The sequence below is a fragment of the Callithrix jacchus genome, chromosome 12, assembly GCF_049354715.1.
Source record: "Callithrix jacchus isolate 240 chromosome 12, calJac240_pri, whole genome shotgun sequence".
Lineage (NCBI taxonomy): Eukaryota > Metazoa > Chordata > Mammalia > Primates > Cebidae > Callithrix > Callithrix jacchus.
The window spans coordinates 12,560,841-12,587,156 of NC_133513.1; the positions used below are offsets into that span (position 1 = coordinate 12,560,841).

The following is a 26,316-nucleotide window of genomic DNA, read 5'->3' on the forward strand; positions in this document are numbered from 1 at the left end:
GGTCAAAACACAGGTGAATGCAGAACACAGGAGGCAAGGGCACCTGGGAAATATAGTTCCTTCCCTTAGGGGATGCTGAGAAGGGTATGGAATGAATGCTTGCCTTTGTTTTCTATTGTTGCCATAAAAAGTTACCAGCAACATAATGGTTTAAAACAATACCCACTTATCTCACAGTTCTACAAGTCAAAAATACAGTGGACTCTGCTGGGAACTCTGCTTAGGGTCTCAATAGGCTGTTAGCCAGCTAAGGCTATGCAGGATAATCTGCTTCTAGATTCATTCAGGTTGTTGGCAGAACTACTTTAATTCTCAAGGTTTACCTATGGTCCCTCTCATCCTTCAAGCCAGGAACCATGGGTTGAGTTCTGTCTGTGGTTTGAAAAATCTATGCATTGTCTTTCTGCTGCATCTATGTGACTTGTCTTTTGCCTTTAGGGGTTCACATGATTACATTGTACTTACCAGGAAAATCCAGGCTAAGTACTCCATCTTAAGTCAGCTGATTATAACCTTAATCATATTTGTAAAGCCCTTTTGCCGTGTAAGGTAACTTACAACTATAAGAGGCACACTAGAAGACAAAGATCATGGGAGTACAAATTCTGCCCCCCACCATCCTCACTGAAAGAAAACTAACAAACAAGAAAGCATTCTGACACAAAAATCTAAAGAATCTGCTCAAGATCATTGATATTCTCAGCTGTATTAATTTTAATAATAGTTACTGACCAGGCACGGTGGCTCACGTCTGTAATCCCAGCACTTTGGGAGGCTGAGGTGGGTGAATCACGAGGTCAGGAGTTCAAGACCAGCCTGACCAACATGGTGAAATCCTATGTCTACTAAAAATACAAAAATTAGCTGGGTGTGGTGGTGCATACCTGTAATCCCAGCTATTCAGGAGGCTGAGTCAGGAGAATCGCTTGAACCCAGGAGTCAGAGGTTATGGTAAGCCAAGATCGTACCACTGCACTCCAACCTGGGCGACACAGCAAGACTCTGTCTCAAAAATAATAATAATAATAATAGTTACTATACATCAAGTGTCTACTATAAATGAGGAAATGTGCAAGAAACTGTATCTGTTATTATGTTAAACATTTTTTTTTTTTTGAGATGGAGTTTTGCTCTTGTTACCCAGGCTGGAGTGCGATGGCGCGATCTCGGCTCACTGCAACCTCTGCCTCCTGGGTTCAGGTAATTCTCCTGCCTCAGCCTCCTGAGTAGCTGGGATTACAGGCATGCGCCACCATGCCCAGCTAATTTTTTGTGTTTTTAGTCGAGACGGGGTTTCACCATGTTGACCAGGGGGGTCTCGATCTCTTGACCTCGTGATCCACCCGCCTCGGCCTCCCAAAGTGCTGGGATTACAGGCTTGAGCCACCGCGCCAGGCTGTTAAGCATTATTTATTTTAAAAAGTCAAACAGCAAACTGAGAGACTTCATAGTACTTCATGTAGCACATTATGTGAATTGATTTAAATAACATGGGTAGGTTCTCACTGAAGTGCCTGAGACAATTTAGAACCCAATACATCATTTATTGTTGCTGTTGTGGTTATTATATTTTATTTATTTTTGAGAGGGTATTTCACTCTTGCTGCCCAGGCTGGAGGGCAATGACATGATCCAGCTTATGGCAACCTCCGCTTCCCAGGTTCGCCATTTTAGAGATAACATCACTGTGATTCTGAAAGGTGACCTGACTTGTCCAAGACCGCGTGGCTGATAAGTGACTCAGCAAGGCTTTGAATATAGGTCCAACTTCAAATGTAGAAATAGATGTTAAGTATTTACCTCCATTGTGGAGTGGAGAAAAAAAGAAAGAAAAGAAGTGGAAGATATTTATGTAATGAACTTTATTTTTTATTTTTTTTGAGATAGAGTCTTGCTCTGTCACCCAGGCTGGAGTGCAGTGGCGCCATCTCAGCTCACTGCAACCTCTGCCTCACGGGCTCAAGCAATTCTCTGCTTCAGCCTCCCAAGTAGCTGGAATTACAGATGTGCGCCACCACGTCTGGCTAATATTTGTATTTTTAGTAAAGGTGGGATTTGGCCATGTTGTCCAGACTAGTCTCAAATTCCTGACCTCAGGTGATCCACCGGTCTCAGTGTCCCAAAGTGCTGGGATTACAGGCATTAGCCACCGCATCTGGAGAGCAATAAACTTTATTAACATAATGTCCAGTAAATATCAATTATTACAATCTTTTAATAGAGAGAGAGTCTCACTATGTTGCCCAGACTGGTCTCCAACTCCTGGGCTCAAGCTTTGTGTCCATCTTAGCCTCACAAAATGCTAAGATTACAGGTGTGCACCTGTTCTATTATATTACTATTGTTAAAATGAAATACAGGATATCCTAGTATCTTTTTTTTTTTTTTTTTTAGAAGAAGAAGGGGAAAAAAAGAAAAAGAGGGAAAAAGGAATATTACTTCATTCCTAAAATGGGTTTCAATAATGGCCGATCAATATTTTGAGTGTTTAAGGTGGTTAATGCATATTTTATGTGTTTAAAATGGAGACCTCTATTGTGTTTATTTGTTCTGGCTCTGAGTTCAAGTCCTGGATATCATTATCAATTTGTTGTCTTGTTGAATCTAAATCTCATTATGTGTCTTATGTATCTGGGTGTTAAGATCTCTTATTGTTGCATTAATCCTTTTACCCTTGCATCCTTGTAGCTTTGAAATCTATTTTATTAAGTGTGAGAATTGCAACTCCTGCTTTTTATTTATTTATTTTTGCTCTCCATTTGGTTGGTGAGTTTTTTTCCATCCCCTTGTTTTGAGTCTTTGTATATCTTTAGATATATCGTTAGATTTTGTGGATAATGTATATTTTGTGTGTTTAAAATGGAGAGCACTATTGAGTTTATTTGTTCTGGATCTTAGTTCCAGTCCTGAATATCGTTATCAATTTTCTGTCTCGTTGAATCTAAATCTCATTATGGGTCTTATGTATCTGGGTGTTAAGATCTCTTATTATTACATTTATCCTTTTATCCTTGTATCCTTGTAGCTTTGAAATCTATTTTGTCAAATGTGAAAATTGCGACTCCTGCTTTTTATTTATTTTTGCTCTCCATTTGGTTGGTACGTTTTTTTTTCCAACCCTTTATTTTGAGTCTATGTATATCTTTGGATATACCATTGGATTTTGTCTGTATCTTTTGATTGGGAGATTTGGTCAATTTAAATTTAGGGTTGCTGCCGTTTGATATTAACTGGCTATTTTGTCCTTTTGTTGATGAAAATTCTTCTTTATGTTAATGCTCTTTACTTTTTGGTGTATTTTTAGAAAGGGTCATACTGGTTGTTCCTTTCTGTGTATAATGCTTCTTTTAGAAGTTCTTGTAAAGCAGGCCTGGTGGTAATAAAATCTCTGAGTACTTGCTTGTTCCTAAAAAATTTTATTTTTCCTTCAAATGTAAAGCTTAAATTGGCAGGATATGAAATTCTGGGCTGAAAGTTCTGTTGATTAAGTATATTGAATATTGGCCCCCACTCTCTTCTAGCTTGTAGGGTTTCCGTTGAGAGATCTGCTGTAAGCCTAATAGGCTTACCTTTATGGGTAACTTGATCTTTCTCTCTGGCTGCCCTTAATATTTTCTCCTTCGTTTCGATCTTGGTGAATCTAACGATTATGTGCCTTGGGGTTGGTCTTCTTGAGGAATATCTTTGTGGTGTTCTCTGTATTGCCTGGGGTTGGTTGAATAGTGTCCTGCTTTGCTAAATTAGGAAAATTTTCCTGGATAATGTCCTGGAGAGTATTTTCCAGCTTGAATTCATTCTCTCCATCACATTCAGGTACACCAATCAAGCATATATTAGTTCTTTTCACATAGTCCCATATTGCTTGTAGACTTTGCTCATTCCTTTTTATCCTTTTTTTCTATTCTTGTCTTGCTGTTTTGTTTCATTAAGTTGATCTTCGACCTCTGATACCCTTTCTTCTGCTTGATCCATTCGGCTGTTTAAGCTTGTACATATTTCACTAAGTTCTCGTGTTGTATTTTTCAACTCCATAAGTTCATTTGTATTCCTCTCTATATTGTCTATTCTTTTCAACATTTCATCTAACCTTTTTTCCAAGTTCTTAGTTTCTTTACATTGGGTTAGAACAAGTTCCTTTAACTCCCAGAAGTTTCTTATCATCCACCTTTTAAAGCCTACTTCAGATAATGGAACACAGTCCTTTTCCATCAGGGCTTGTTCCCTTACTGATGAGTCCTTTTCCATCAGGGCTTGTTCGGTTGCTGATGAGTCCTTTTCCATCAGGGCTTGTTCCGTTGCTGATGGGTTCTGATTTTGAGTATACCCGGCCTTCTTAGGCTGTTTTTTTCCCTTCATTGTAGATGAACCGCCTTTCTAATTAGTTTTCTGAGTCGACGTCCGACTTATTGATTCCCAGTGTTGGGATCCGAGCAACCCACTGTGGCAGCCTAAATAGCAGCGGTAAGACTGATGGTGCTCTTCTGCCCGGGAATCTCTGATCTGGCTTCCCTCTTGAGTCCGCAACAAGCGGCTCTGACTTCCTGGAGCTCCAAACTCCGGTCAGTAGGGGAAGCAGTCCCTTTGGCTCTGAATGAAGAGCTGTTGCGCCGAGACGCCGGCAAAACCGCTGCGGCGGCCACAAGAGTCACGCTGGCGACCCGTGGGGCTCCTCCACTGGGAATTAGCTGATCGGTGAGTGACGAAAATTCGTCCAAAAGTGTGGCGTCGTCTCGTTCTCTGGGCTTTCACTGGGAGCTACAATCCTGAGCTGTTAGTGGTCAGCCATCTTGGATCCGATATCCTAGTATCTTAAACAGACATAACAAAATGCCAGGATTACAAGTGTGTGCCTGGCCTGTTATATTACTATTGTTAAAATGACACACAAGATATCCTAGTACCTTAAATAGACATAGCATTCCTAAAGGCTAGTTACTCACTGTTGACTGAACAACAGTGTTCCACACCATCTCTCTTAGCAACCCTATAATTATTTTCAAAATCATGTTCCAGAACAACAAAAAATGTGCAGATTAGGCTTGTTTTACATTTTTGCTAATGTCCTTAACAACTGACTTAATGCAGTAAGTGTCTCTCTTCCTTCCTCCCTCCCTCCCTCTCTCTCTCTCTCTCTCCAATTCCTTACTCTATCACCCAGTCTTGAGTGTGGTGGTTCCATCACAGCTCACTACAGCCCCTAATTCCTGAGCTTAAGTGATCCTCCCATCCTCTCAGCCTCTCGTGTAGCTAGGACAGTCACACATTACCTCATGCAGCTAACTTTTTATTTTTATTTTTGTACAGAAGTGGGGGGGTCTCACTTCATTGCCCATGTTGGTAATTAGATTCTCATATCTGCTTCTGTATTCAATCTGTAGCAATAATCACATGTCAGTTTTCCAGAGGCTTCTAGAAAATTCCACGGAACTCTCGTCACTCAGAATTTAAAAAGTATTCATTTTTCTTGTAGCCAGAAGCGACAAGGCAGGCAGCTCTACCGTCAGGACAAGTGTGGTGATTCACACCTGTAATCGCAGCACTTTGGGAGGCCAAGGCAGGTGGATCACCTGAGGTCGAAAGCTCAAGACCAGCCTGACCAACATGGAGAAACCCTGTCTTTACTAAAAATACAAAAAACAAACAAAAAAAAACAGCTGAGTGTGGTTGCATACTCCTATAATCCCAGCTACTGGGGAAGCTGAGGCAGGAGAAGTGATTAAACCCAAGAGGTGGAGGTTGCAGTGAGCTGAGATCTTGCCATTGCACTCCAGCCTGGGCAACTCTGTCTCAAAATAAAGTAAAAGAGGGTGTTATCGACATAATCTGCAGTTATATTTCCTATACTTTCCACACAGCAGGCAGTCAAGGACCACCTGTTGAGTGAGTTCATGGCATCCAAGTGGGCAGACACCTGAGGCATGGGGTCTCATGAAATCTGAAGCTGGCTGAGGCTGACAGGTTCCTGGAACAATTTAGTGAACTCAAGACTATGGTGTGTCTGGGCCTGGTGGATGATGCCTGTAATCCCAGCACTTCAGTAGTCCAAGTCAGGTGAATCATCTGAGGTCAGGAGTTCAAGACCAGACTGGCCAACAGAGAAACCCCATGTCTACTAAGAATATTAGCTGTGTGTAATGGCGGGTACCTGTAGTCCCAACTACTTGGGAGGCTGAGGCTGGAGAATCAGGCTTGAGACCAGGTGGGGGAGGTTGCAGTGAGCCGAGAACATGGCACTGCACTCCAGCCTGGGCAACAAGAGCAAAACTCGGTCTCAAAAAAAAAAAAAAGAAGAACAAGAAGAACTACAATGCTCCTGAGTTGCAAAATTTAAAAAGTCATAAAAAAAAGTAAATGAGATAAATATTTTCAAACACTATTAAAAAAAATCAAATCGGAAACTACCAATCAGGGTGAGGGGTTGTTTTTGTAAATAAGGTTTTATTGGTATTAAGTTTCGAAAGTCTAAATCTTCACGCTGTCACTCAAAAGAAAGGCCCAGCTCAGGCGCCAGCATCTGCAGCATGGCGGGAAAGCCCCGGTGGCTGACGGAAAGAAGCGCTCACAGAGGCGAAGCTCAGGCGCCAGCATCTGCTGCATGGCGGGAAAGCCCCGGTGGCTGACGGGAAGAAGCGCTCATGGAAGCGAACCTCAGGCGCCCCTCAGCCAACTTCTATTTCCTCTCGCGGTTCTTCGCTCCGCCCACTTAGCTGGCTGTGTCTGATTGGCTGGACTGCCGCATATTCGCGCTGCCATTGGTCCAGAGTCAGCCGGGGGTGGGCGTAGGGAGACCTACTCCGGCAGGTCCGGGCAGGACCACCATTGTTAGCGGCGGCTGCGGTTGGAAGTACTAGCGGAGTTAGCAGCAGTCGGCGGGGCGCTGCTGTAGGTACGTTGGGGTCGGGCGAGTGTCCTGCAAGAGAGGCAGTTGGCGGGGTGGCGGCTCTGGTCGCCTGAGGGCCGGCCCCGGAGGCCTCGGAGCGCCGGGCAGGCCAGGCGTTTGTGACGAGGCTACGCTGATTGAAAAGCGCCGGCGGGCCGGTCTGACGGGGCCGGGAAGAGGCCCATGAGAAGCGGATGGGAGCGTGTGCACGGTTTTCGGAGCAGGGCGCTGGTGAAGCGAGGGTGGTGTGCGGCCACGGGTCGTGACGGGCCTGGGTATGGGGGGCGGGACTCCACTGTGGAAGAAATTGGTCTCAGTGGTTTTTGTCCTGAGAAATAAGTAAAAGCTTGCTCTTGTCCAGAATGCTTTTAGAAGTTAACGGATGAAAGTCTCCACCTCCAACTTCGGTGTCCTATTGCCAAATGTTCTTGAGTCTTTTTAATCACGTAATTAAGCCAGGTGTCAGCCTGCAACTGGATCCCGCCAGGCAGCCTTGAAATCAGGGAAAAAAAACAAAATTCTGAGTAAAATGCTGAAATCCCTTACCACTGTTGAGTTTGCCGGTGTAGAGATGCTAGCATTTAATGATGAGGACTTCCTTAAGGTAGAAGTTCGTTTTTATCTTTTTAAGAGAATTCCATCTTATCCTCGCTCCCTAACCAATTTCCTCCAGGTTTGGCCAGCAAGTTTAAGAGAGGAAGCAATAATTATTTTTACTTTGTTTCTGTTAAAACCCTGCCGCACTTAAGGAAACGGACTTCTCCCTTTCCATGTTCCTGTGTTGAAAATGAAGTTTCTAACCACGTGTTGCTTGCTTTATGACATAATGGCTTTTTCTGCTATGAAGACTTATATATGGTTTAATATGTATAGAAGAAGACAGTTGTACCGAATAGTCTCCATTAGAAAAATGATGTCATATTCACTTAGATTGTTATTCTAGACTGAGACTTAAAACTGTTTTATTATGATTTTGTCATATTTACTTATAGCCGGTAAATGACCTGCGACATAACTATTTGCAAAACAGATGGGGAAGACCAAGATAAAGAGAAGTTATATCAAAGGCAAGCAATTGAAAATGTAAAAAGCATCTGAATGAAGGACTAATAACATTGAATTCAGCTTTTGTGAAGTATGCCTTTCTTCTTAGCTTGTTTATTCTGCAGTACGTTTGTAGAAGTGTTGACTCCGACCTTAAGATTGACTTCTGCTTCGACAGAAATACATGAGCCAGTGCCTTATTGGAAATGATTTGCATGTTTTAAGAACTGGGGGACATAGGTACATCTTGAATGTTCTGCTTTCCTTGCCTTATGCCTGTACTTTCACCTCAGCCTTCAGTTCCATTGTGTTTCCTTGCTAGTTAGTATCTTGAAATCTGGTATGAAACTGTTGCATGATCCCTGCATCTTTGCTTGCGCATATATCATAGTTCTCTTATAGTGAGTGTGCACAGATCTATTTCATTTGATGTAATCAAAGTTTAAATAACATATTGGATAGTTAAAACTTTTAAGTGCACGAGTATTAGTTGTCGTTGTTGAGTGAGATAATACAAAATACCAAGAATTGTATTCTCTCATTCTATGTCATAGTCTATTTTATTTCCCCCCTACCCACCACAGACACTACAGTGACTTAGCTATCTCATTTATTTTATTTATTTATTTATTTTGAGGCAGAGTTTTGCTCTTTCACTCAGGCTGGAGTGAAGTGGCCTGATCTCAGCTCACTGCAACCTCCACCATCTGAGTTCAAGCGATTCTCCTGCCTCAGCCTCCCGAGTAGCTGGTAGTATGGGTGCGGGACTAATGTTTTTATTGTTAGTAGAGACGGGGTTTCACTATGTTGGCCAGACTGGTCTTGAATTCCTGACCTCAGTTGATGCCGCCTGGCTAGGCTTCCCAAAGTGCTAGGATGATAGAGCCACTGCGGCTGCGCTATCTCATATTCTTATATAATTTAGATACTTATTCTGCATTGCAGTAGACTAGAATAGCTTTTTCATTTTTACCAATCTGGGTGGGACAGATTGGAGTCCGCCAGTATCTACAGAAAAATAACTGACTTTTTGGAGGAAAGGGAGACCATATGTTGGATTTTTTTGAACTCCTGATTAAGTTTTTAGGACTATAATGAAATGTTTAGAGAGGTCTTATTAAAGTTAGCCATTAATTAGAGGAACTATATGTATCTACTAAATGCGGTGGTAATTTCCATTGGTATACCTCTGAGGCCTAGTGTGTACAATATGCTGATGTGAAATAGCTTATCAGATAGCCATGACAAAAGTTGCCTAGGCCTTTTTAGTGCTCTTCATTAAGGAGACAGTGACTTTGGGAGGCTTTTCAGTACTTGTTATTAAGGAGAGAATAACTTTGGGTCGCTTTCCAGAGCTTCATTTTTTAAGTAAATGTTCATTAAACACCATTTCTTAAAACTACTATAAAAAAGGCATCTCACTGAGGATATAAAAATTATTTGTAGTGGGAAATTTATATAAGGAAGTAGGAGTTCTCTCTGGCGTGTTTTTTTGAAGAGGTGATCTTTAAACTTTAAAGAGTAGACTAGGGAAAGGTCGATATATGACAGTTCTGGTCAGTTTCAAAAGTGAAGGTTAGGTTTATAAGAAGATTTAGTTGTTAGCTCCAGTTAAAGACAAAATACTGTGGGGAAAAAAGATAATGCACTCATGGTAGTCTATCTCGCTATATAAAGAATATTTACCCATATTTAACTGAAAATGCAATGAGCCAGAAAAGATGTATGAGCTACAGAACTGGATCTATGAATGACAGGAAGGCAGACCAGAATACTTTTCACCTCCTTCCCTCCTTCCCATGTGCAGAAGACCTGGCCGTAGCTAATTACAAGAACTTTATAACTTGGAGGGAAACTCTTGGAGCTGTGAGTGCTCTCTGTACAATGGTTGCCATCCCCTGCCATCCTATTAAAATGTTTCCACCCCACTTCGAAAAAAGTACATGTAGGAGCTAAATCTTCATCTGCAGTTATAGGAAATGGATATGGCTAAAATTTGTAACTCAAGAAATAGGTATGAAAATATTTTAAAATGCTGAGATTTTAAAAACAAGTTGTTAAAGTGATTGCCACTAGATATTAAGGAGTGCTTGCAAGCAACTGCTTTATTTCATAATGAGCATTTTATACTATTGGTAAAACCTGAAAACAGTAATGTCAGAATTTTAGCATTCAGGTGATGCAGATGCTGCTGGTCTATGAACCACACTTGGCATTACTTATGAGATTAACTGTCACCTGGCCCGAGTTTTGTCATTTTGTTAGCCACTATATAACTGTTAAAGCAGCCCTGTCACTTTATAGTAACTTACCTGTTTTGTGTTTGTGATAGAATTCCTTGAGTCTTAGACCCTCTGTTCAAATATTGGCTGAAGTCTCTGACTTTGAACAAGCTTAGGTTAAATGAGTTTTTTTTTTTTTAATTTTTACTTTTTAAAAAGACTAACAGTAAAATTTCAGATTTTTTTAAATTTAATGAGACTTGTTCTTTATTTAATGCTTAGAATGTATGAAGATACTATCTTGGAGAATAGCATTGGTAGAGATAAAGATGTTTCATAATGGAGAAACTCAATGAAGCTGAATAAACCCAACTAAATCAGCATGCACCATAGCTTCGAACTATAAGAGGAAAAAGGAATAAGCTAACTTTGAACCATGAAGATATAGGAAATATGCTACTGCTTGAAAAGTAACATATTTCTGAATAATCTGCAGGTTAAGAAATTACGATGCATCTTAGAAAATATTGGATAAATATAAAATTATATGGTAGCATTTTTCAAAACTTGCAGGCTCAGCTAAAGATGGGCTTTGAGGAAAATTTACAGCTTTAAATGAGAAATTAGAAAAAAAGGTAATAGGCTGGGTGCACTGACTCATGCCTATAATCCCACCACTTTGTGTTGCTGAGGTATAGGATAACTTGAGATCAGGAGTTTGAGACCCACCCAGGTAGCATGACAGGCCCTATCTCTACAAAAAACAAAGTGTTGTTTCGTAAAATTAGCCAGGCTGCTATGTTTATGCCACTACACTCCAGCTGAGTGACAGAGCGAGACTCTAAAAAATAGAAAAGGAGAGAGACTGAAAAATATCTGAGTTTTTTCCTAAAGCTGGAACAAGAACAGCAAAGCAAATGCAAAGCAAGTGGAAAGAGGAGGTTAGGGCATGGTAGCTCACATTTGTAATCCCAGTGGTTTGGGAGTCCAAGACAGGAGGATTTCTTGAGCCCATGGATTTGAATCCAGCCTGGGCAACATAGTGAGACCCCATCACTATGAAAAAAATTAGCTAGGTGCAGTAGCATGAACCGGTAATCCTAGCTACTCTGGAGAATGAGACAGGAGAATTGCTCAGCCCAAGAGTTGGAGGTTACAGTGAGCCCTTTGCATTCTAGCCTGGGCCACAGAGAGAGACCCTGTCTCAAAAAAAGAAAAGAAAATGGGCTGGGCATGGTGGCTCAAGCATTTTGGGAGGCCAAGGAAGGGGGATTGTTGGAATGCAGAAGTTCAAGACCAGCTTGGGCAATATAGTGAGACCTCATCTCTTTAAGAGGAAAAAAAAAAGAAAATTATGAAATGGAACACTGTATGATAGCAAGTTAGCAAACTTAAAATACTTTGACAGTCTTTTTTTGTCATTTTTGTTTACTTTGAGAATCTTGATACATGTTTAATAAAAATGATCAAGAAAAAGAAACACATTACTAGTATCAAGAATGAGGCTGGGTGCAGTGGCTCACGCCTATAATCCCAGCACTTGGGGAGGCCAAGGCAGGAGGATCACCTGAGCTCAGGGGTTCAAGACTAGCCTGGCCAATGTGGTGAAACCTCATCTCTACTAATATACAAAAATTAGCCAGGCGTGGTGGTGGCACATGCCTGTAGTCCCAGCTACTGGAGAGGCTGAGGTGGGAGAATCGCTTGAATCCTAGAGCCAGAGGTTGCAGTGAGCTGAGATCCTGCCACTGCCCTTTAGCCTGGCAAAAGAGCAAGACTCTGTCTTTAAAAAAAGGAAAGAGATATTCTCATAGAGAATACGATGAGAACTTTGTGTTGATAAATTTGAAATTGTGCTGAAATGGAAAAATAGGTAAAATTGACACCAAAAGATACAGAAAGCATGCATAGTTGTATGTATTTTCTGTATCTTCTTTTTTTTGAGACAGAGTTTTGCTCTTTTGCCCAGGCTGGAGTGTAGTGGTACAATCTCACTTCACTGCAGCCTACGCCTCCCTCCTCCCCCAGGGTTCAAGTGATTCTCCTGCCTCAGCATCCCAAGTCACTGAGATTACAGGCACCTGCTACCATACGTGGCTAATTTTTGTACTTTTTGGTAGAGATGGGGTTTCACCATGTTGGTCAGGCTGGTCTTGAACTCCTGACCTCAGGTCCCACCTTCGTCTCTCAGAGTGCTGAGATTACAGGCATGTGCCACTGTGTCCAGCCTTTTTTTTTTAAACTGGAGATTACGCCTCACTGTTGCCTAAGATAGTTTCGAAGTCCTGGGCTGTTTGAGCCTTGGCTTCCCAGACTCAAGGCTCTCAAGACTAAAGGTATTACAGATGTGATCCCCTGCTCCCAGCTGGTTCTACATCAATTTTAATTGAAAACCTTTACCACTAAGTTAACTCCAGACCCAGATGGCATTAATGGTGAATTATTCTAATATTTAAGGAAAAATAACACCATTCACACACAAACTGTTCAGAGACTAGAAAGACTTTGTAGTTTGTATTAGGCCCGCAAAAGTTTGATATCAAAACCTGATAAAAGTAGACCCATCTCTCATCAACATTGATATAAGAATTGTAAACATAATGTTAGCCATCTATAGGCCAGGCACAGGCCTATAAAATTGCCTAATCTCAGCACTTTGGGAGGCCAAAGCAGGAGGATTGCTTGAGCCCAAGAATTTAAGACCAGCCTGGGCAACATAGTGAGACTCTGTCTTTTAAAAAAAAAAAAAAAAAAAAATACGGTGGGCACCCCTGATGTCCCTGCTACTTGAAGGATCAAATGAGAATCTTGTTTGAGTCCACGAGGTCAAGGCTGTGATAAGCTGTGTTCATGCCTACTTTAGCCTGTCAACAGAGTGAGTCTCTGTCTCTAAAAGAAAAATTAAGTTTTAAAAATGACAGCATTAGACCAGGCATGATGGCTCACACCTGTAAACCCAGCACTTTGGGAGGGTGGATCACTTGAAGTCAGGAGTTTGAGACCAGCCTGGCCAACATAGTGAAACCCCATCTCAACTAAAAATACAAACATTATCTGGGCATGGTGGTCACTTGTAATCCCAGCTACTCAGAAGGGTTAGCAGGAGTAATGCTTGAATCCGGGAGGTGGAGGTTGCAGTCAGCTGAGATTGTGCCGGTGCACTCCAGGCCAGGTGACAGAGTGAGACCCTGTCTCAAAAAAAAAGACACCATTAGAAAAATCTCATACCTATGGCAGTAAAGGAATAGAACAAAAGGCATGAGACATAAACCAAAAAGTAAAAGACAAACAAATCAAACTACAGGTGGACCCTGAATTATGGTTTGACACGATTTTTAGTTTATGATGCTGTGGGAAGTGATAGACATTCTATAGAATATGAATAAATTATATGAGAAATTCAATACTTTGATATAAAATCAATTCTAGGTTAAATTATTTTGCTTAATTGTAGGCTAATATGAGTGTTCTAAACATGTTTAAGGTAGGCTTAGGCTTAGCTATGATGCTTGGTAGGTTCGTTGTACCTGTATTAACTGCATCTTTGACCTAGGATATTTTCAATTTCTGATAGGTTTATTGGGATGTAATACTATTGCAACTCATGCAGCATCTTTATATCAATAGTAATATGAAGGCCAGGTATAGTGGCTCATATCTGTAATCCTAGCACACCTTGGTAGGCCGAAGATCATTTGAGGCCAGGAGCTTGAGATGAGCTTCAGCACCATAGTAAGACCTTGTCTCTACAAAAAAAATTTGAATTAGCTGAGTGCGATGGTGCATACCTGTAGTCCCAACTCCTTGATAGGCTGATGTGGGAAGATCACTTGAGCCCAGGAGTTCAAGACTGCAGTGAACTCTGATCTCAGCACTGTGAATGATGAGAGACCTGTTTCTAAACAAAAACAGCCAAGTAATGTCAGGTGTTAAAGGATTAAACAATCCAGTGGAATGGCAGAAATTGTCAGACTGAAGGAAAAAAACAGACTTGGTCTATAGGCTGTTTACAGGAGACAGACTTTGGATTCAAAGATGCAGATAGGCTGAAAGTAAAAGGATAGATGAAGATATAACATGCAAATATAGCAACCATAATAAAGCTAGCATGCCTATACTGATTTCAGACAAAATGTACTGATGCAATATTGCTGGAGATAAAGAGGGACATTCTATGATGACAAAAGGGTCAGTGCCTCAAGAAGGCATACAAATCGTAAACATATATGCACCTCATAAGAGCAGCAAAATATATTAACTGTTGACAGAATTGAAGGAAGAAATGCATAATTCAATAATTGGAGAATTCAATACAACACTGTCATAATAGAAAACTGAGGAAATCAGCAAGACAAGATGACTTGAGCAACTCTGTAAATCAATTAGACTTAAGAGACGTTTTTGAACACTCAACAACAGCAGAATAGACTTTATTTTCAAGTGTATATAGAACATTCTTCAGTAGTCACACTAGGTCATGAAGCAAACCAACACATTTAAAAGGATTGAAATTACAAAAAAGAACATTATCTGACCAGTGAATAAAATCAGAAATCAATACTAAAAAGAAACTTGAGAAATTCACAAATACGTTGAAACACTCCTAAATAACGGTCAAAGAAGAAATCATGAGGTTACTTAGAAAATACTTTGAGATGAATGAAAATGAAGACAAACATACCAAAGGTCTTGGGGGTACAATTATAGCAATTCTTAGGAAACTTATAGTGATAAATGCTATATTAAGAAGATCTCAAATCAATAACCTAGACCTTTTAAGAAACTGGAAATAGAAGAGCAAACTAAGCCTAAAGTCAGCAGAATATAGGAAAAAAAATAGTGTGGAAATTAATAGGGAATAGACAAAAATAGAAAATCAAGGTAACCATAGACATTTTTTGAAGTGATCAACACAATTAAACATTCAACTAAACTTACCTCAATAGAAAAGAAGACTCAATTACTAAAATTAGGAATGAATGAGGGGACATTACTGCTGACCTTCCAGTAGTTTACTATAGAATAATCCCAGTTGTGTGATACTCTATTTAGTAGATGAAACAAATTCCTAAAAAGGCACAAAACTACCAGAACTGACTGAAGAAGAAGAAAATCTGAACATATACCCAGTAAAACAATGGAGTTAGGGCAAAATGAAAAGCCCCAAATCAGATGATTTTACTGGTAAATTCTGCTAAACATTTAAAGGTGCATTCCTCACCAATTCTTCGAAGAAATAGAAGAGGATGGAGCATTTCTCAAATCAGTAAGGGCAATATTTGGATACCGAAAGCAGACTCCGTACACTGTAAGAAAATTGCAGAATGATTTTTTAAATGTATATAGATGTAAAAATCCTCAACCAAGTACTAGTAATTTGAAACTAACATTAAAGGATTATATACCATGACCAAGTGAGATTTATCTCAGGAATGCAAAAGTTTCTGATGTAAGAATCTTTAATGTTATATGCCATATCAAAGAAAAAAAGCTATATGATCTTTTTAAGAGATAGTGAAAAATATTGATAAAATCTGAGGCCTCTTCATGATAAAAACATTCAACAAAGTAGGGAAAGTTGGGAACTTTCTAAGCTTGATAAAAAACATCTGTAAAAATCCCACAGCTAATATCATAGTGAAGGATTGGAGGTTTTCCTGCTAATTCAGGAACAAGATGACCCCTCTCAGCATTTCTTTTCAACATTGTACTGGTGGATCTAGTTAGGAAAATGAAGCCAAATATTTTTTCAAATAGTAAAAGTGTCAAAATTGGAAAGGAAGAAGTGAAATATTATACACAGATAACTTGATTTAATATGCAGAACATTCTAAGAAATTCACAAACAATTAAAAGCCAATTCAACAAGGTTGAAGTATGGAAGATCAGTGCACATAAATCTGTTTTGTTTCCATATACTTGCAAAGAGGAATCCAAAACTGAAATTGAGGAAAGCATATATAACAGCATCAAAAAGAAGTACAAAACATAAACTCTTAAAACTGCAAAGTGTTATTGAAAGAAATTAGATATCTAAGTAAATGGAAAGATACCCCATGTTCATCTAACCAGAGGACTCACATATATTTTGCATATTAACCCTTTATCAGATGTGTGCTTTGCAAATATTTTCTCCCATTTCATACATTGTCTCTTCATTCTGTTGATTGTTCCCTTCCAGTACAGAAGATTTTTAGTTTCATATGTAATTCCAGTTGTCTGTTTTTGCCTTCGTCCCTATACTGTTGTGGTCATATCTTTAAAAAAAGTCATAGTATGGACCAATGTCAAGGAGATTTTCCCCTATGTTTCCAGTAGCTTTACAGTTTTGGGTCTTACTTTTAAGTTTGTTTTCTTTTTCCTTCTTTTTTTTTTTTTTTTTTTTTTTTTGAGACGGAGTCTCGTTCTGTGGCCCAGACTGGAATGCAAGGCAAGATCTCAGCTCAATGCAACCTCTGACTCCTGATTTGAAGTGATTGTTGTGCCTCAGCCTGTTTTTTTTTTTTAATTGAGACAGTGTCTCACTCTGTCACACAGGATAGAGTGCTCAATCTTGCCTCACTGCAGCCTCTACTTCCTTGGCTCAAGTGATACTCCTGTTTCAGCTTGTCACAGTACTTGGGACAAGAGGCACATGACACCATGCCTAATTTAAAAAAAAATTTTTTTTTTTTTTTTTTTTAATTTTTGTAGTGACAAGGTTGCTTTGTATTGCCCAGGGTGGTCTCAAACTTCTGGGCTCAAGCAGTCATCCTGCTTTGATCTCCCAAAATGCTGGGATTACAGTCATGAGCCACCACACCCAGCCTACGTTTAACTTTGTAGTGATGCATTTAACGTTCATTTTTATATGTGGTGTGAGATACTGCCTAGTTTCTTCTGCGTGTAGATATTCTGTTTGCCCAGTGCCATGTATTAAATCAACTGTTCTTTCCAAGTTTTATGTTTTGGCATTTGGTTGAAAATCAATTTAATATAAATGTGTATATTTTATTTCTGGGTTCTCTGTTCTGTTCCATTGGTTATGTGTCTGTTTTTAATCCCGGTACTGTATGGTTTCATTTACTGCAGCTTTGTGGTATATTTTGAAATTGTCTAGTGTGATGCCTCCAGCTTTTATTTTATTTTTATTTTTTGAGATGGAGTTTTGCTCTTGTTGCCCAGGCTGGAGTGCAATGGCACAATCTTGGCTCACTGCATCCTCTGCCTCCCAGGTTCAAATGATTCTCCTGTCTCAGCCTCCTAGTAGCTGGAATTACAGGCATGCATCACCACACCTGGCTAATTTTGAATTTTAAGTAGAGACAGGGTTTCTCCATGTTGGTCAGGCTGGTCTCGAGCTCCTGATCTCAGGTGATCTACTCAACTTGGCTCCAAAAGTGCTGAGATTATAGCTGTGAGCCTCTGTGCCCAGCCTGCCCAGCTTTATTAATTTTGTTTAAGATTGCTTTGGCTATTTGGGCTTTTCTGTGGTTTCACATAAACCATTTTAGAATTGTATTTTCAATTTATATGAAAAGTGTCATTGGAATTTTTATGGGGATTACATTGTCTCCATAAAGTACTCTGGGTAGTATAATCATTTTAGCAATATTAATTCTTCCAAAACATGTGAGGAACTCAACTAAATAACAAGAAAACAAATAAGCCAATTAAAAAATGAATTCAGGAGTTTGAGGTTACAGTGAGTTATGATTGTGTGCTTGCATTCCAGCCTGGGCCACAGACAGACCCTGTCTCAAAAGAAAATGGGCTGGGTGTTGTGGCTTATGCCTGCAATCCCAGTACTTTGGGAGGCCAAAGCGGGTGGATCACTTAAGCTTAGGAGTTTGAGACCAGCCTATGTAACATGGCAAATCCCCATCTCTACAGAAAATTAGTCAGTGTGGTGGTGCACGCGGGCAGTCTCAGCCACTGAGGAGGCTGAGTTGAGAGGATCACATGAGCCTGAAGGAGATGGAAGTTGCAGTGAGCTGAGATCATGCCACACTGCACTGCAACCTGAGTGAAAGAGTGACACCTCATCTTAAAAAAAAAAAAAAAAAAAAAAGGTGGAGTGAGCAAAGGACCAGAAGAGACATTTTTCAGAAGAAGACATACAAATGGCTAAAGTGCACAACATCACTAATATTTGTGGAAATATAAATAAAAACCACTATGAAATAGCACCAAATCACCAAAAATAAAAGGTAACAAATGTTGGCAAAGAGGTAGAGAAATGGGAACTTTTGCACACAGTTCATGGAAACATGAATTAGTACAGCTATTACCATTTTTTGGAACTTTTTTTGAAAGTTTCAAAAAAAATTAAAATTATATGATCCAGAAATCTTACTATTGTGTATATATATATATATCTAAAGGATAGTAAATCATTATTTTGAAGAGATACTTATACTCATGTTTTTCGTAGCATTATTCCAGATACAGAATCAGCCTGAATGTTTATCAAGGAATTGAATGAAGCAAATGTGGTATATGTACATAATGGAGTACTATTTTACCTGTCATTTGCAAGAACATGGATAAACCTGGACATTGTGTTAACAGAAATAATCTAGACACAGGCAGATACTGTATGATGTTACTCATTTTTGGAATCTTAAAGAGTTTGACTCATTAAAGGAGGGAGTAAAAATGATAATTATACAGGTGAGGGGGTTGAATAGGTGTTGGTCAAAGGATACAGAATTTCAGTTAGGAAAATATGTTTTAGAGATCTGGCTGGGCACAGCAGCTCACATCTGTAATCCCAGCACTTTGGGAGGCTGAGGCAGACAGGTCACTTGAGGTCAGGAGTTTGAGACCAGCCTGACCAACATGGAGAAACCCTGTCTCTACTAAAAATACAAAAATAACTGGGCATGGTGGCACATGCCTGTAATCCCAGCTACTCGGGAGGCTAAGGCAGGAGAATCACTTGAACTCGGGAAGTGGAGGTTGCGGTGAGCCTCCCAGGTTCAAGCGGTTCTCCTGCCTCAGCCTCCTGAGTAGCTGGGACTACAGGCACACGTCACCATGCCCAGCTAATTTTTTGTATTTTTAGTAGAAATGGGTTTTGCCATGTTAGCTAGGATGGTGTCAAACTCCTGACCTTGTGATCCACTCGCCTTGGCCTCCCAAAGTGTTGGGATTACAGGCATGAGCTGCATGTCATCAGCAAACATACTTTGACATCCTGTTTCCCATTTCTTTCTTGCCTGATTGCCATGGTCAGGATATATAGTAGTATGTTGAATAGGAGTTGTGAAGGTGGGCATCTTTGTTTTGTTCAAGTTTTTAAAGGGGATACTTCAAATAATTCTTGATTTAGTATGATTTTGGCTATGGGATTGTTGTATATGGCCTTATGGCAGCTATTATTTATAGCTATGTTCCTTCCTTTTTTTTTTTTCTTGAGACAGAGTCTTGCTCTGTCACCAAATTGGAGTGCAGTGGCACAATCTCCACTCACTGCAACCTCTGTCTCCCAGGTTCAAGCGATTTTCATGCCTCAGCTTCTTGAGTAGCTGGGATTACAGGCACCTGCCACCATACCTGACTAAATTTTGTATTTTCAGTAGAGACAGAGTTTTGCCATGTTGTGGCCAGGCTGCCTTTGAACTCCTGACCTCAGGTGATCCACCTGCCTTAGCCTCCCAACATGCTGGCATTACAGGTGTGAGCCACTGCTCTTGGCCTTAGCTATATTCCTTCTATGCATAGTGTGTAATAGGGGTTTTATCATGAAGGGATACTAAATTTTATGAAATGCTTTTTGTGTATGTATTGAGATGATGATGTGGTTTTTGTTCTTAGTTGTGATAAGTCACATTTATTGATTTGCATGTGTAGAACCATCCTTGCATCCTTGGTATAAAACCTACTTGATCATGGTTTATTTTGTAGGGGTCACCACCTATGTGGGTCTGTCCTGCATACCCTGATCCAGTGACAGGTGAATAAAGTATACTGACACACAGATATTATGCTTTACCAGTTTGTCTGATGGTCTGGGGGGCTTACAGGCACCCCAGAGAGTGCTGTAAACAGTTGCAACCGCCAGCCCTTCCTAGCAAGTAAGATTCACATTTATTTAGTAAAGTGTGATTGACAAAGGCTTCAGTCAACACCACTAGAAGATTAAAGCACAGGTTCCGGGGTGCAAAGCAAGCAAACACCATTAGTAGATAATATCCGTTGTTGACATACCCCCAGAGGGCCATCCAGCTCAAAGGTTAGTTTTAAATCTATGTGAGTAAACAATTTAGTTAGGTAAACTCCCCCACATACCCTAGCTATTTGCTTTATTTATTAACTAAATGTAAAGGGGATTTAGGCTGCATTCAGCCAAGAACTATAGAAAAAACCCTTAGGCCTTCCAAAAGGGTTTAAGACTATATTCAGTAACTTTCTTTAATATTTTTGCCACCACCCTGAGTGAATTCCCACATTGTCATTTATTTATTTATTTATTTTTGAGATGGATTTTGCTCTTGTTGCCTGGGCTGGAGTACAGTGGAACAATCGGCTGATTGTAGCCTCCACCTCCCAGCTTCAAGTGATCTGCGTCAGCCTCCTGAGTAGCTGGAGTTACAGGCACCTGCCACCATGCCCAGTTAGTTTGTGTATTTTTAGTAGAGATGGGGTTTTACCATGTTGTCCAGCCTGGTCTCGAACTCCTGACTTTGTCATCTGCCCACCTCAGCTTTCCAAAGTGCTGGGATTACAGGTGTGAGCCACTGTGCCCAGCCAGTTTATTATCTTTTTTATGTGCTGCTGGATTCAGTTTGCTAATATGTTTAGGATTGTTTCATCTATTAGGGATATTGGTCTGTAGTTTTGTTTTTGTTATTGTGTCCTTGTTTGGTTTTGATATCAAAGTGATACTAACTTCTTAGAATGCATTCAGAAAGAATACCTTCCTCTTTTTTTGAATAGTTTCATCTATGTATGGTAGAATTCTACTGTGAATCCATGTGGTTCTGGGCTCTTTTGTTGTTCGGAGAGTCTTTATTGATTCAGGCTCACCAATTATCTATTCAGGATTTCTGTTTCTTAGTGGTTAAGGCTTGGGACATTGTATGTTTGTAGTAATTTATCCATTTCCCATAGGGTTTCCAGTTTGTCAGTATATAGTTCTTCATAGTCGTCTCTGTTGATGCTTTGTATTTCTGTGGTTTCAGCTGTAATATGTCCTTCTTAATTTCTGACTTTGTTTGGAGCTTACCTCTTCTTGGTTGGTGTAGCTAGTAGCTTACCAATTTTGTTTAAATTTTCAAAGAACCAACTTTTGTTTTATTGATTTTTTTTTAGGTCTCTCTTTTCTGGGTTATTTATTTTTTATTTTTGAGAAAGTGTTGCTCTCGTTGCCAGACTGGAGTGCAATGGCACGATCTTGGCTCACTGCAGCCTCCACCTCCTAAGTTCAAGCCATTCTCCTGTCTCAGCCTCCTGAGTAGCTGGGATTATAGGCGCCCACTACCATATCCAGCTAATTTTTGTATTTTTAGTAGAGACATGGTTTTACCATGTTGGCCAGGCTGGTCTTGAACTGCTCACCTCGTGATCTGCCCACCTCAGCCTCCCAAAGTGCTGAGATTACAGGTGTGAGCCATCACACCTGGCCCATATTAATTTTTTCAGTGACTTAGTGATAGTTCAGAAGCATGTTGAATTTTCATATATTTTTATAGTTCCGAAGATTCTCTTGGCATTGATTTCTATTTTTATTCTGCTGTGGTCTGAGAAGATACTTGATATGATACTGATATTTTTTTTGAGACAAGGTCTCACTCTGTCACCCAGGCTAGAGTGCAGTGGCATGATTTTTGGCTTACTGCAGTCTTCACCTCCTGGGTTCAAGTGATTCTTCCACTTCAGTCTCCCAAGTAGCTGGACTACAGGCATATACCACCATGCCTGGCTGATTTTTGTATTTTTTGTAGAGACAGAATTTTGCCATGTTGCCAGACTGGTGTCAAACTCCTTAGCTCAAGTGATCATCCCATTTCAGCCTCCCAAAGTGCTAGGATTACAGGCTTGTGCCAGTATGTCGGCCTGATTGTGGTTTTTCAAAAATTTGTTCATAGCCAGATACAGTGGATCCTTCTGTAATCCTAGCATTTTGGGAGGCTGAGGTGTCAGGATTGCTTGATCTAAGGAATTCAAGACCAGTCTAGTCAATGCAGGGAGACCCTTTCTCAAAAAAAAAAAAAAAAAAAGTTGAGTCTTGTTTTGTGGTCTAATGATCTGACTTGGAGAATGTTCCATGTGCTAATGAGAAGAATATATATTATGCAGGTAGAATGTTCTATAAATATGAACGTTACGTTCATTTGGTTTAAAGTTCAAAATAAGTCCAATATTTGATTTTTCTGTTTCCATCTTTCTAATGATGTTTATAGGGAGATCAGTGATTTTCCAGGTTAACAGATGTTGGGTATAAACCCTACTGCTACCACTGCAGCTGGCTTTTAATTCTTAGTGCTCCCTACTGGCCTGGAGATCAGCCCACATAGCTCATTACAATATGTGACACAAGTGCATCAAGCTCAGGAGTGAGGTGAGTTCTCATGACTTCATGTTACCAGAATTGTTCATACCATGCTGGCTACTGGGGTTGTGAACCTACTCATCTGCCTGGTACACTGCTAGTGTGACTGGCATTTGAGAAAACCACCACCCTGAGGCTTTTTATTTTAGAACCAAAGAAATAATAGAGTTTTTGCCACTAAATTTGTCCAGAAGCAAAGTCACATCCTCAAGAAAAAAACTCCTGTCCTAGTGAAAGTACATTTAATGATACCAAGAAGCAAATACATCTCTGGTTGTGCAGAAATAAACATAACGTTACAAGAAACATAAAAAAAGTAAGGTATTATAACACCTCCTCAAAGGAACATAGGAATTCTTTAGCGGTGGATCCTAATCAAAAATAATAATGAAATGCTAAAGTGCTCAAAATACTGTTTTTAAAGAAACTTAATGAGATACAAGGGACATGTGAAAACCAATACAAATAAATTGGAAAGTCTATTTAGGACATGAAGAAGAAATAGATGTCTTTTCATAAAATGAAACAGAACTTTATGGCAATTAAAAATTCATTGAAGAAATTTTGGAGTGCATTTGAAAGCCTGAACTGTAGATTAGATAAGGCAGAAGAATCTTTTGAATTGACCTAGTTGACAAGAATAAAGACTATATAAGAAGGAAGAAGGTCTTTGAAAAATACAAGACTACATAAAGCAGCAGATCTGATGAATTAACAGTATTTCCAAATGAAAAGCAAATATTTAGTGAACCTTTTTAAGGAAATAATTAATGAAAACTTCCCTAGTCTAGCAAGAGATTTAGATATCTTAGCCATGGGATGCCTAATGAGTCTTAGGAAAATATGTTGCAACATGGGTTTAATGCCATATAGTCATTAAGTTAAGGTGAAGGAAAGAATTATAAAATCAGCAAGAGAAAAGCATCTAATCACCTACAAAAGAAACTTCATTCAACAAACAGTGGACTTGTCAACAGTAATCTTTTGTTTTTCCTTTTTGAGATAGTCTCACTGTCAGCCAGGTTAGAATGCACTAATGCAATCTCTGCTCACTGCAACCTCTGCCTTTTGGGTTCAAGCGATTCTTCTGCCTCAGCCTCCTGAGTAGCTAGAATTACAGGTGTGCACCACCACACTTGGATAATTTTTAGTAGAGATGGGGTTTCATTTTGTTGGCCAGGCTAGTCTCGAAATCCTGACCCTGACCTCAAGTGGTCCACTCACATCGGCATCCCAAAGTGCTGGGATTATGGGCATGGCCACTGTGCCCAGCTGTTTTTTCTGTTTTGAGACATAGTCTCTGTTGCCTAGGATAGTGTGGAGTAGCACGATCATGACTCACTGCAGCCCCTGCCTCCAGGTTTGAGCATTTCTCATGCCACCACCCCCAGAGTAGCTGGGACTACAAGCGTGCACCACCATGCCCAGCTAATTGTTTTATATTTTTAGTAGTGACAGGATTTCCCCATGTTTTCCAGGCTGGTCTCGAACTCCTGGACTCAAGTAATCTGCCCACTTTGGCCTCTCAAGATGCTGGTATTACAGGCTTGAACCACTGGGCCCAACCACCTGTAACCTTACAAGCCAGAATGGGATGGGATGGAATTGTCAAAGTGCTAAAAAAAGAAAAAAACCTGTGAACCAGGAATTTTGTATCCAACTAGGTGAAGCTTCATAAATGAAGGAGAAATAAAGTTTTTCTCACAGAAGCAAATGGTAAGGGAATTTATCACTAGTAGACCCTCCCTACAAGAAACCAAGAAACATTCAAAGGAATCCTAAACATCTTAATGAAAGCTCAGTATTTGAGCATGGTGGCTCACACCTGTAATCCCAGCACTTTGGGAGGTGGGTGGATTGCCTGAGGTCAAGAGATTGAGACCAGCCTGGCTGACATGGTGAAACCCCGTCTCTACTGAAAAAACACAAAAAATTAGCTGGGCATGGTGGTGAGTGCCAGTAATTTCAGGTACTCAGCAGACTAAGGCAGGAGAATTGCTTGAACCTGGGAGGTGGAGGTTGCAGTGAGCCAAGTTCATGCCATCGTACTCCAGCCTGGGCAACAGCAACACTCCATCTGAAATAAAGGAAAGGGGCAATGTTTATTATCCTGAGGCTACCTGGAAGGGGCAGAGCAAGGTGGCTCAATGGAAGCTGTTAGTTCAAGCCACACCATTTTGTAAGCCCTCCACCATTTTGCAGAGTGAAACATTCCACAGGGGCTCGGGTCATGAGAAACATCCTGCTTCATTCTTACCACATTTTGCTGGACAAAGGCTCAAGGAATATTCTTACCACATCCTGCCAGACAAAAGGCCAAAACACCTGACCACGGGAAAATCTTTATCAATATCTCCCAGGCAGCAAACCATACCACCCAAATCCCTCCCACCCAGACCTATAATTATCCCAGCTTGTAAGCAGCAGTGGGGCTGTGCTGACAGTAAACCTGTGTTGCTGTTGAGCTGCCAATTCTCTCTGTCTTTAACCCTTGACTTCCTTTCAAAACCTAACAGAAGCCTTCACCTATTATATCCTGCTGCAGGAAGACCAGATTTTAACAACTAACTACAAAAGAAGAACACTGTTATAAGAAGCAAAAATCAGGCAAGCAATCACAGTGACTGGCTTTAACTTCATATCCCTGAAAGAGGCACTGAAGAACTTAAGAAGGACAACCTTGAATTGTGGCCACTATGCCCCTCACCGCCTCATGCCCTGGCAGTAGCTGCTGGATAGAGAATGTTCACTTGAGGGAGAGTGAGCACAGTGACTAGGGAACTTGGTATTGAACTCAGTGCTGTCTTGTCATAGCAGAGAGCAAAGTGGTGTTGGGCTCAGCCTGCAACTATCCAAGTACTCAAGTACTCAAGGGAGTACTTGAACCAGCATTAGCCAGAAGGGAATCACCCATCCCAGTGGTTGGAACTTGAGTACTGTCAAGACATGCCACCACAGGCTAAAGGGCTCTGGGGTCCTAGGTAAACTTGAAAGGCAGTCTAGGACACAAGTACTGTGATTCCTTGGCAAGTCCTCATGCTAGGCTGGGTTTAGAGCCAGTGGATTAGTACAGCACATGACCTAGAGACAACACCAGCATGTACAGTTAACAGACTACATGTGTTACCCTTTCCCCAACACCAGGCAGCACAGCTTACAGCAACAGAAGTGACTCCTGCTTGAGATGAGGAGAGCAAAGATCTTGTATTTTAGATCTAAGATAACAGCTAAGATGCAAGACAGAGCCCTCTTTACTCTTTGCATCTTAGGTAACAGCTAGCATAGAGCACTGGATAGAGTCGTGAGGCCCTAGCATTCAGACTACATTTCTAGGACCTGTTGCCTTGAAGTGAAGGACCAAGTCCTGGCAGAATTCATCACTTGCTGACTATAGAGAGCTCCTGGACACTGAATAACCAACAGTGATACCCCAAAACCATAGAAATCTACCTGGATCATTAGTGAATTTCTGAGATGTGCTGTCTTGAGGTGCAGACACAGCACCCAGGTGTGCTGGCTATGGTGGAAGACTGTGCTTTAGCAAAGTAGAGGGAAAATCAGTGGGGACTTTATCTTGCACCTTGGGTACCAGCTCTGCAACAGTAGTGTAGCACATCAGGTGGGCTCTTAGGGTC

The 26,316-nt window shown here is 40.5% G+C and overlaps 1 protein-coding gene across 8 annotated transcripts in view; it reads left to right on the forward strand.

Moving 5' to 3' along the window:
* Nucleotides 1–6,818: 6,818 nt before the first annotated feature.
* ATF7IP2 (activating transcription factor 7 interacting protein 2) overlaps nucleotides 6,819–26,316 on the forward strand; it is a 77,585-nt gene continuing 58,087 nt past the window's right edge. For 3 of the 8 annotated variants that reach the window (XM_054242571.2, XM_054242572.2, XM_009009151.5), the window contains exon 1: nucleotides 6,819–6,886. The gene's annotated coding sequence lies outside the window, so the exon portion shown is untranslated. The other 5 variants (XM_035266902.3, XM_035266904.3, XM_078344621.1 and 2 more) reach the window with 5 other exon arrangements.